The sequence below is a fragment of the Triticum aestivum genome, chromosome 6A (genome assembly GCF_018294505.1).
Source record: "Triticum aestivum cultivar Chinese Spring chromosome 6A, IWGSC CS RefSeq v2.1, whole genome shotgun sequence".
Lineage (NCBI taxonomy): Eukaryota > Viridiplantae > Streptophyta > Magnoliopsida > Poales > Poaceae > Triticum > Triticum aestivum.
The window spans coordinates 538,998,964-539,010,060 of record NC_057809.1 but is presented as its reverse complement, the minus strand read 5'-3'; positions in this window follow the sequence as shown (position 1 = coordinate 539,010,060).

The following is an 11,097-nucleotide window of genomic DNA, read 5'->3' as shown; positions in this document are numbered from 1 at the left end:
CATCATGCCTAGTGGTAGCTTCACATTGGGTTTAGAAAATGTGAAATCTTTTGAGGCTTGACAATAACAATATTGGTCATACAAGCAATTCATGAATAATTAGTATAAGGAAGAGAACTTTCACATGCAAATACACTATCTTGGAAATCTTTTGTGATTGTGAGCCCCCATCAAAATATTATATGCCAAAATTGTTGACGTTGGACAAGGAAGGCAATGTAATGGTTTATGTCTGTTCATATTCACATAGAAGTTATATTGTCATAGATCCTTCAACATGTGGTGCTTTCCCCCCATCCTTGCTAGCCAAAAATTCCGCACCAAGTAGAGATACTACTTGTGCATCCAGAAACCCTTAAACCCAAATCTTATTTTCAAGAGTCCAAAATACCTACCTAAGGATTGAGTAAGATCATTCAAGTAAGTTGTAATCGGTGCAACAAGGCAATAAAAATTGCTTCTAATAGTGTTAGATCATTTAGTGTAAGAGAAAATTGAGCGTTGTACGAACTTGTGATGGCAAAGAATAAAAGCGACAGACTGCATAATAAAGGTTGCTATCATAAGGGGTAATATAATGTGACGTTCTTTTGCACTAAGGGGTTGAGCATACAAACAAATAATCGCATGTCAACCTCTGCTTCCCTCTGCTAAGGGCCTATATTTTAATTTTATGTATTTACTTTCATGCAAGACTCAAAGTTTTTCTCTCTATTCCTTTTTATTTTTCTCTTTTGTCAAGCATCATGTGGCGAGGAAAGATCTAGGCACATATATCCAGTTGGATATGGGTAGCATGAGTTATTATTGTTGACATCACCCTTGAGGTGAATATGTTGGGAGGCGAAATTATAAGCCCCTATCTTTCTATGTGTCCTGTTGAAACGTTTTGCCCATGTGTATGCGGTGAGTGTTAGAAATCATAGAAGACTATATGATGGTTGAGTATGTGGATCTCTTACTTAGACTCTGTTGAATAAGTTGACTTGCAATTTCTTGGTGACTGGGAACATATGTTGTTGAGTTTCAAGAGAATTCATTGTTTGAACCTTAACATGTGAATTGCTTGCAAATTTAAACCTGAGAAATTTTATAAGAAAGAGTTGTTCTCATGATGTTAGGAAAAGTGATTAAAATTATCATTGATCAAACTTATGCACTTTGCTAGCATTCACACTTCATAAATTATTTCTTTTATCATTTACCTACTCGAGGATGAGTAGGAATTAAGCTTGGGGATGCTGATACGTCTCCAACGTATCTATAATTTATGAAGTATTCATGTTGTTTTATTATCATTCTTGGATGTTTCACAATCATTTTATAGCAGCTTTATATTTTTTTTGGGAATAACCTATTGACCCAGTGTCCGGTGCCAGTTGATGTTTTTTGCTTGTTTTTTACATCACGGGAAATCAATATCAAATGGAGTCCAAACACCGCGAAACTTCTTGTGGATTTTAATGGACCAGAAGACCACCAGTGGGCCGGACCAGCACCTGGGGTGCCCCGAAAGGGCCACATCTCACCAGGGCGCGCCTGGGGGCCCAGGTGCGCCCAGGTGGGTTGTGCCCACCTCGGTGGCCTCCCGCACCCCCTCTTTGACATATAAAATCCCAAATATTCCAAAAACCCTCAGGGTAACCCTAGATCAGAAGTTTCGCCGCCGCAGGCCTTTATAGCCACGAAAAACCAATCTAGAGCCCATTCTGGCACTCCTCCCGAGGGGGAAATCATCACCGGTGGCCATCTTCATCATCCCGGCGGCCACCATGATGAGGAGGGAGTAGTCCACACTTGGGGCTGAGGGTTTGTATGAGTAGTGTCGGTGTCAAAACCGGCGGATCTCGGGTAGGGGTCCCGAACTGTGCGTCTAAGGCGGCTGGTAACAGGAGGCAGGGGACACAATGTTTTACCCAGGTTCGGGCCCTCTTGATGGAGGTAAAACCCTATGTGCTACTTGATTAATATTGATGATATGGGTAGTACAAGAGTAGATCTACCACGAGATCAGAGAGGCTAAACCCTAGAAGCTAGCCTATGGTATGATTGTATGTTGTAGTTGTTGTTGTCCTACGGACTAAAACCCTCCGGTTTATATAGACACCGGAGAGGGTTAGGGTTACACAAGGTCGGTTACAAAGGAGGAGATATCCATATCCGTATTGCCTAGCTTGCCTTCCACGCCAAGTAGAGTCCCATCCGGACACGAGACGAAGTCTTCAATCTTGTATCTTCATAGTCCAACAGTCCGGCCAAAGGATATAATTCGGCTATCCGGAGACCCCCTAATCCAGGACTCCCTCAGTAGCCCCTGAACCAGGCTTCAATGACGATGAGTCCGGCGCGCAGTATTGTCTTCGGCATTGCAAGGTGGGTTCCTTCTCCGAATACATCATAGAAGAATTTGAATACAAGGATAGTGTCCGACCCTGCAAAATAAGTTCCACATACCACCATAGAGAGAATAATGTTTTCACAAATCTAATTTGCTGACTTGTTTTGGCAACATGACATTATGCCATGGCCCGGTGATTATTCGAATCGTTTTCCTTTAACTAGCCCCGCACATAACGCGAGGCAGCTTTTTTGACACGTCTTATCAAAGCAGAGATCGTGTCCCCCTATCACGGGATTCTCATCAATGCGGGCATGGGTAAACCAACCGCGCCATCAATTACGGCGCTTGGGGGATAAGCGAGTTTTACCAAGCTAGTGGGGACATTTAGTTTCGTCTGCCCATATAAAGAGATGGGAAGGATAGAACTAGTGTGTGTAATGAAGACAAAGGTTTGGTAGACCAGTTCCAACTGCGGTGATAGTTGTACGTCTGGTTAGGGCGGATAGGTATTTAAACCTGAGGACACTCAATCCCGGACACTTAGTCCTGAATACGCAGCTCAGGACACTTAGTCCTCACCGTATTCCCCTTGAGCTAAGGTCACACAGACCTCGCCCAATCACTCTGGTAAGTCTTCAAGGTAGACTTCCAAACCTTCACAGACTTCGTTCACCGGCGATCCACAATGACTCTTGGATGCTCAGAAGGCGACGCCTAACCGGCTGGAGGATTCACAGTCCTCAAGTGTAATAAGTCTTCAGATCACATAGACAAGAAGACTTAAGTGATGCCTAACACTCTTTGGCTCTGGGTGGTTAGGGCTTTATCCTCTCAAGGAATTCTCTCTCAAAGGCTTCGAAGTGGGTTGCTCTCAAATGACAAAAGTCGTACTTTAACTCTGAGCAGCCAACCGTTTCTGGTTGTAGGGGTGGGCTATTTATAGCCACTAGGCAACCCAACCTGATTTGTCCGAAATGACCCTGGGTCACTAAGGAACTGACACTTGTTCCAACGGTCAGATTTCAAACACACACGGCAACTTTACTTGGGCTACAAGCAAAGCTGACTTGTCCAACTTTGAACAAGATTCACTCTCATAGTCTTCACTCGAAGACATAGGCTTTTAGTTAAGCATCACTTCAGTCATTCTGACTGGTTCTCTTGGACCCCACTTAACAGTACGTTGGTTCCTATGACTCAACAAAGAAGAAAAAGAACTACGAAAGATCTAAGTCTTCGCGCTCCATAGTCTTCATGCGATGTCTTCTCTTGTCATAGTATTCAAAGTGAATGTCTTCACATACCACCTTTTACTTCAATGTCTTCATACATTTTTAGGGGTTATCTCTGGTAGGAAAACGGAATCAATGAGGGACTTCTACCTATGTTATCCTGCAATTCTCACAAACACATTAGTCCCTCAACTAGGTTTGTCATCAATACTCCAAAACCAACTAGAGGTGGCACTAGATGCACTTACAATCTCCCCCTTTTTGGTGATTGAGGACAAACTAGTTGAAGTTTTCAATGGGGAATATAATATGTGAAATTGTAAAGGATAAGGAATTGTCTTCATAAGTTGCAAGGGCTCCCCCTGAAGATGTGCATATAAGTAATTTGCTTTTGGAAAGCAAATGGACATGGCAGGTTGTACTTGTGGAGATCCTCTTCAACTTATGATGACAATTCATCATGCATGAAAAGTATGTGAAGATAATGACATGCATAATGAAAAATGGACGTATGCAAAATGATCTAAGTGCGGAATTTATCGTCGCACATACATAATTTATCATCGCATCACAGAATAGCAAATAAGTAGCAGATGACCATCGAGTTTAAGTGTTACAACTCAAAGAACCAAATGTATCAAAACGAGAGTTGTAAACACTAGGCAAAACATAAAGTAACCGCCCATATGGACCCGCTTGAAGACTATCAAACTCATATGCTTCTCCCCCTTTTGTCAGTGAGGACCAAAAAGGTTTGAAGACATAGAGCATCTACTCGTTCCCATGAAGAGTAGGTGAAGCAGCAAGGTCGTCAGTGGTGTTCGGCGGTGCAGAAGAACTTGGGGCAGTGTCGATGCGTGCAGAAGTAGGGGGCAGTGAAGTAGCATCGTCTTCGTCTTCGATCACTCTGGCATTCATAGTTGCCACAGAGGAAGAGAACTCAGAGTCTTCAAGAGATGGAGTTCGTCGCAGCACAGTCCTTCGGGGAGGTGTGGAGTCAAACTTGAAATGTTCAGAGAAGCCATCCTCTTGAAGATCATCCTCAGAACACATAAGTGTCTGCCCTTTCCATGTACGCCGACAGGTTTCATGGGCAACAAAGGCATTCTTGGTGGCAAGATTGCGAATGCGGTTGACATCCACCAAGAGGCTTTGCATTTGGCGCTTCAGCCAGTCATGATGCCTATCCTATTTATGATGAAGAGCAACCAGAAGCTCTCGGTCATTGAGAACATGAGATCGCTTCTTGGGCCGTTGGGCAATAGTGCTTTCAGTGGCTTCAGTGAGGGCACGATGAGGTGCACGTGTAGTACCAGCCAGAGGATAAACATGAGTGATTGCTTCAACTCCTTCAATGGTCTGAGAGAAACTTTGATGCTCCGCATTCTGAAGACTAAGAGGCTCCTTGGCAGGCTCTGGATAGATGGCTTCAACGGACATATCCACGTCAGGCAGAAAGATCCGATGATTGTGAGCAGAGGGCTGATATGAGATAGCTGAGTGGAGTTTGATCAGCCGCATTATCCATGGAGCATAGAACTTCAAGCCAAAAAGATCAGATCCTGATGCAGCAAGTTGGCGGATGAAGAAGTCTTGTGCGTTGAAGCATTTGCCGTGAAGAATATAGAAGACCAAAGTCTTCATTGCACCTTCCAGCTTTGCATGTGGAGAATGTCCTTTGATGGGCCAGAGAGTTCGCCTTATAATGTGATAGATAGTCCGTGGCAGATACTCAAGGTCTTCAACAAAGAACTCCTTAGGATATGCAGCATCTGGAGGCAAAGGCTTCATCATACTGAGCATCTGACTCATGTTCGGTTCAGGCTTCTGAAAGATGCTCTCCATAGCTTCACTGTGAAGCTGACAGCCAGGTTCATAGAGATCTCCAGGAGTAGGCAGACCAGTGAGCTCAATAAGATCAAAGGCTTTGGCTTCGTGATGAACATTTCCGGTCATCCACTCAAGGACCCAAGTCTTCGGATCTCTGTTGTAGCCACAAATGTGAAGAGTGGCATAAAATTGGAGCAGCAACTCTTCATTCCAGTGCTCTTGGTCGGTGACGAAAGGCAACAACCCAACCTCTTTGAAGCAATCCAGAGCTTCTTCCAAGCAGGGCAGACCAGTTATTGCTTTGGTGTCAAGACGCATATGAGGGAAGATGCGACCTTGATTGTACAGAATGCATGAGTAATAAATTCGCTGCGGATAGCTCCAGAACCAATCAGAAGATATTCTTTCCCTTGCGTAGGGGTTTTTGGAGCTATTGAAGAAGGTGTTGTCTGCTTTGAAGCCGTTGACATTAAAGGATCCAGGTGCTGATGCAGGACCTGGAAACCTGGACAATCTTGGCATGGGCTTCTGTACCTGAGGCCTATGCTCAACATGATAGTCAAACTGAGGACCAGCAGCAGGCGCAGGAACAGGAGCAGTAGCGTCATTGGCTTCACTGACTTCTGGTTCATGGGTTAGTGTAGGCTCCACATTTGCTTCAGCCATGACTACTTCATTGGCTTCATTCGTGTTGGTGGTGGCAGCCTCAAGATTTTCTACCTTCACTTGATGAGCTGGAGGGTCGGGCACAGACACGTTCTCCTCGAGAACAGCTTCTTTGTGAGACGGGGGTGTAGCAACTCTTGGGGTTTCTTCTTCATCGGCTGATGCAGCCTGAACATCTTCAGCCAGTTTGGCTTCGGATTCTATCACGGTACGAGTGGCATCTGGAAACACTTGACGTGCAACAGATTGGTGAGGCACTTCTCCTTCTGGAATGCTGGAAGGAGGGACTTGAGACCTTGATCCTTTGCGAAGCCTGCGGAACGCTGGCGACGCCTTTGGAGATGGAGTTGGCTGGTCCTCAAAGTCGTCTTCTTCTTCTTGCCGGGGTGGTGTGACTTGTTGTTGTGGGTGATTAGCCCATGATGCATCCTGAGCAATTGGCGTCAGAGGACGACCAATGCTGATGAGTTCGCTGTGCGTAAGCACAGGCGATGATACCTGTTGGTGCTCGATCTGAGGAAGAACTACATCATCTTCAACATTGTCATGGTGACCAATGTCTTCAGCAGCGATGGGATCAACTGATGGAATGTCTTCAGCTGTATGAGCCTCTGTGGAAGCAGGCTCATGGACAATCAGTTGGCGTTCTTGGTGTGTAGATGCAGGGCGAACCATTGAGATAGGTTCAACAACTAGGGGCTCTATGGGAGCAGCCCGTTCCTTCTTGGTCTTCCGCTTCTTCTTAGAGGGAGCAGCATCAGAGGCTTCAGGATGTTTCCTCTTTCTGGCTTCACCCTCAGCAGTCCTCATCTTCTTCAGTTCTGAAGCGGTTGACCTAACCTTTGGCTTCGAGCCAGTCATGCTGGCTGGGAAGACAATGGGATGTGCTTCCTGCCTTGGTGCGTCGGGTGCGGCTACAGCGGGCTTCTTCTTCTTCTTTGCAGTCATCCTGGGGTCGATGCCAGACGACCAAGGGCCTTGCGCTTCTCAGCCTCATTGTAGGCTTGCACACACTTGTCAGCCAGGCTCTTCATGCGCTCATGAGAACCTTGAGCTTCTTCACGCTTCTTGAGAAAGGCTTCTTTGAGCTCGTGCAGCATGATCTGGAAGTTCCTGACCTCTTGCACGCTGAGCTTGGCCATATGCTTCTTAAACTAAGCTTTTTCAAAGTCGATCTTTTGCTTCAGTTCAACGATGCGCTGGGCTATAGCTAGCTCTGAAGCAATGGCGCCATGGAAGGCAACACTGAGGCCAATGGGAAGTTGCAGATCTTCAAAGTGGAGGTTGGGCGTGTCAAACCACTCATCAATGAAGTTATGGATGATTGCCACATCAAAGAGAGGCAAATTATTGAAGATTTCTGCTTCTTCTTTGCTCTTGATCAGTTGCTCAAGAGCGTCATCTGCAAGATCTTCATCGCTGGACAGATCAATAGTGTCGTTGCGTAGAATTGCAGCAGCAGTCAGTTCTTGGCTGGTGTGTTGCAAAGGCATCTTTGCTTTCGAGGGCTTGGAAATACGTGACAAATCTTCAGACTGCACACTATCTTCAGGAGGTGCAGTAGCCAGTGGCTTCGCCCGTGATATTTTTGGTGTTGAGGCAGGCTTTAAGGCTTTAGGCTTCTTCTGTTTCTGTGGCTTCGATGGTGCAGGCGCTTCATCAGATTCAGCGTCATCTGCAGGCTCATCCACGGCTGTCCCTTGAACCATGATATGAGTGATAAGACCGTCCAGGTTGTAGAAGGGCCCAACAAGATTGGGTTCAGCTTCGCAGGTGCCATCGGCAGGGGGAGCAGAGGGACCAGGGTTGAAGTCTAGTCCCAATGACTTCTTGTTCTGCTTCGCCAAATTCTGGGCAAACTGGAAGTTGCGCTTGAACAAATTGTCGTCACGACACCATAGCAGTGACGATGGGTCAGCATCCGCAGGCTGTGGTCTACGGACCATGCAGGGTGAAAGAACATGTGGTGCCCCCATGTTTGGTTTTGGTAATTGATGACAATCTCTATGGACTAATGGTTTCCTTGAGTTATATTTGAAGGTTTTGTCCATAGGCTTTTCTTGGAGTGCATGTGTTGATTTCAAGGAGAGTTTGTGTCGACCAAGGTGTTATTCAAGGAATTATCCAAAGATTGGTCATGTGAGAGTTGAACTTATTGCAAGCATGTCTTGAAGAAGAAGATTGTGTGATCATTCATGTCTACCTTCAAGACATCATTCAAATGAAGAGAATTGGAAAGGTTCAAGGTTGATCAAGACTAAGTCAAGAGTGAATCAAGTTGATCAACTCACAGAGCGCAGAAGATGTACCGAGAGGGATCAAGTGATCCCATGGTATGGTAAGAATTGTCAATTACACTTTGTGTACTAACCCATGGTCTTCGTGAGAGTTCTTTGTGGGGTTAGGTTGCGGTGTGCAAGTTCAAGTGGAGCATCACGAAGAGATCAAATGCTTGAAGCTTGCCGTCCTTTGTGGTGATAATGGACTTGTGAAGATGTGCGGAAGAGTGGCTCACCCATAGCGGAGTATGGGGAGCAATCAACTAGTCTTCATCGAGTCAACACAATCAAGAAAGGTGGTCCAACTTGAGGGAGTCAAAATTGTCATCATCTAGCTTAAGTGGACCATGTGCAAGGCAAAGGTTTGCCCTTGATAGGTTTTCTATTTTACCGGTCTCATGATGGTAGTTGGGAGAGTGGGTTATAGGATCGATTGTCGTTCTATCAAGGGGGGGGGGGGCTCTCGATGAGTAGCTTGATCGTATCGTTCGTAGAGAGCTCAAACCATTGCATCCTTGCATCATCTTTCTTGGTTCTTGCTTGGTTCTCTTTGTGAGTCTTAGAGCTTATGGTCATCTTGATGACAAGCTTGAGTTCATCGAAAACGGAGTTCACATGCATCTTCTATGATGTTTTCTATGTTGGAGGTTTTGCCGGTTCTTCTCGGTTGGAGGTTTCACTCCTCTATTTGTTGGCATACCTCCCCTGCCTCTTCTTACTATATCCTGTCGCAGTTTTGATGCTACTCGTGAGTTTGCTCAATTCGGAGCTCATATGCAGAAGTTATGGCAGTTCTGGTTTTCTTGAGAGTGGTTTTTGTCTGGTCCCAGCGGTAGTACCACGTGCCCCAGCGGTAGTACCGCTTGGAGCTCTCAGCCGTTGTACCGTTGCTTCCGGGCGGTGGTACCGCCTACTTTCTCAGCAAAGTCTTGGGCGGTTGTTCCGGCCAGGCACCGCCCAAGTACCGGTCAGGCCTCTATTTTGATGCGGTACTCGGGCGGTGGTGGCCCGGTTGGTCCGGTACCACCGGTGTCCGGAGCGGTTCTACCGCTCAGGACTTAGCCGCCCGAGCGCTCAAGGCCATGCGGTTGCACCGGCCCGGTACCGCTCGACTACCGCACTCAGGGGTGACTCCCTTCTGTTCCTATGCGGTGGTTGAGCGGTGGCTGGGCGGTTGGTCCGGTTGTTCTTCTCAATCGGTGCTACCGCCTGGTCGCCCGGTTGTACCGCCTGGTAGGGTTCTGCATGTATACTGTGAGTCCCGGTTGTACCGGGACCAGGAGCGGTAGTACCGCTCATGTGCGGGCTGAGCACATAACAGTTGGATTTTCCCCCTCCTATAAAAGGGGGTCTTCTTCCCCAGTGAACCTAACCCTTTGAGCTCATGTTCTTCCCCCTTTGTTGACCTTCTTGGAGCTTGCTAACTCTCAATCCCTCCATGGATTCTTGCTAGTTTTTGAGGGAAAAGAGAGAGGAGATCTAGATCCACATTTCCACCAATCACTTTCTCCTCTATGTGAGGGGAACCCCTTGGATCTAGATCTTGGAGTTCTTGGTGTTCTCCTTCTTGTTCTTCCTCTTATTTTCCTCCCTAGCATTAGTTGCTCCGGTGGGATTTGAGAGAGAAGGACTTGGGCACTCCGTGTGCCCTTGCCATTGCATTTGGTGCATCAGTTTGAGTTCTCCATGGTGATACGTGGAAGTGAAGTTTGAGAAGCTTATTACTCTTGGGTGTTTGGGCACCCTAGAGCTTGTTCCTCTTGGGTGCCTTGGCGCCCTAGACGGTTGGTGTTGTTCGGAGCTCAATCATTGTGGTGTAAAGCTCCGAGCAAGTGTCGGGGTCTCCAATTAGGTTGTGGAGATCGCCCCGAGAAATTTTACGGGTACCGGTGACCGCCCCCAAGGGTTGCCAAAGTGTACGGGTTCGGTGACCACCCCCAAGGGTTGCCATTTGTACGGGTTTGGTGACCGCCCTCAAGGGTCCCTTAGTGGAATCACGGCATCTTGCATTGTGCGAGGGCGTGAGGAGATTACGGTGGCCCTAGTGGCTTCTTGGGGAGCATTGTGCCTCCACACCGCTCCAAACGGAGATTAGCATCCGCAAGGGTGTGAACTTCGGGATACATCGTCATCTCCGCGTGCCTCAGTTATCTCTTACCCGAGCTCTTTACTTATGCACTTTACTTTGTGATAGCCATATTGTTTCTTGTCATATATCTTGCTATCACCTAGTTGCTTATCTTGCTTAGCATAAGTTGTTGGTGCACATAGGTGAGCCTAGTTGTTTTAGGTTTTGTGCTTGACAAATTAACCGCTAGGTTTATTCCGCATTTGTTCAAGCCTAAATCGTAATTATTTTAAAACGCCTATTCACCCCCCCCCTCTAGGCGACATCCACGATCTTTCAATTGGTATCAGAGCCTCGTCTCTCTTTATTAGGCTTTACTGCCTAGAGAGTAAATATGTCGACTAGGGGATTAGGATTCTCTGACACTCATAGTTTCGATGGCACAAATTTTGATGTTTGGGTAATTCGCATGCTTAATCTCTTTAGGGTCATGGACCCAAATTTAGAGCGAATTGTAGATATGGGTTTTTCTCCTCCAAAGGATCCCCAAAGATTATCTTTAGGGGATGAGAAAAACTCTTATCTCAATGCTCAAGCTTCTAATGTGCTTTTCTATGCTTTGAGCAATGTAGTTATATTTCAACTCATGCCATTCCGGGATGCTCATGAGTTGTGGACGAA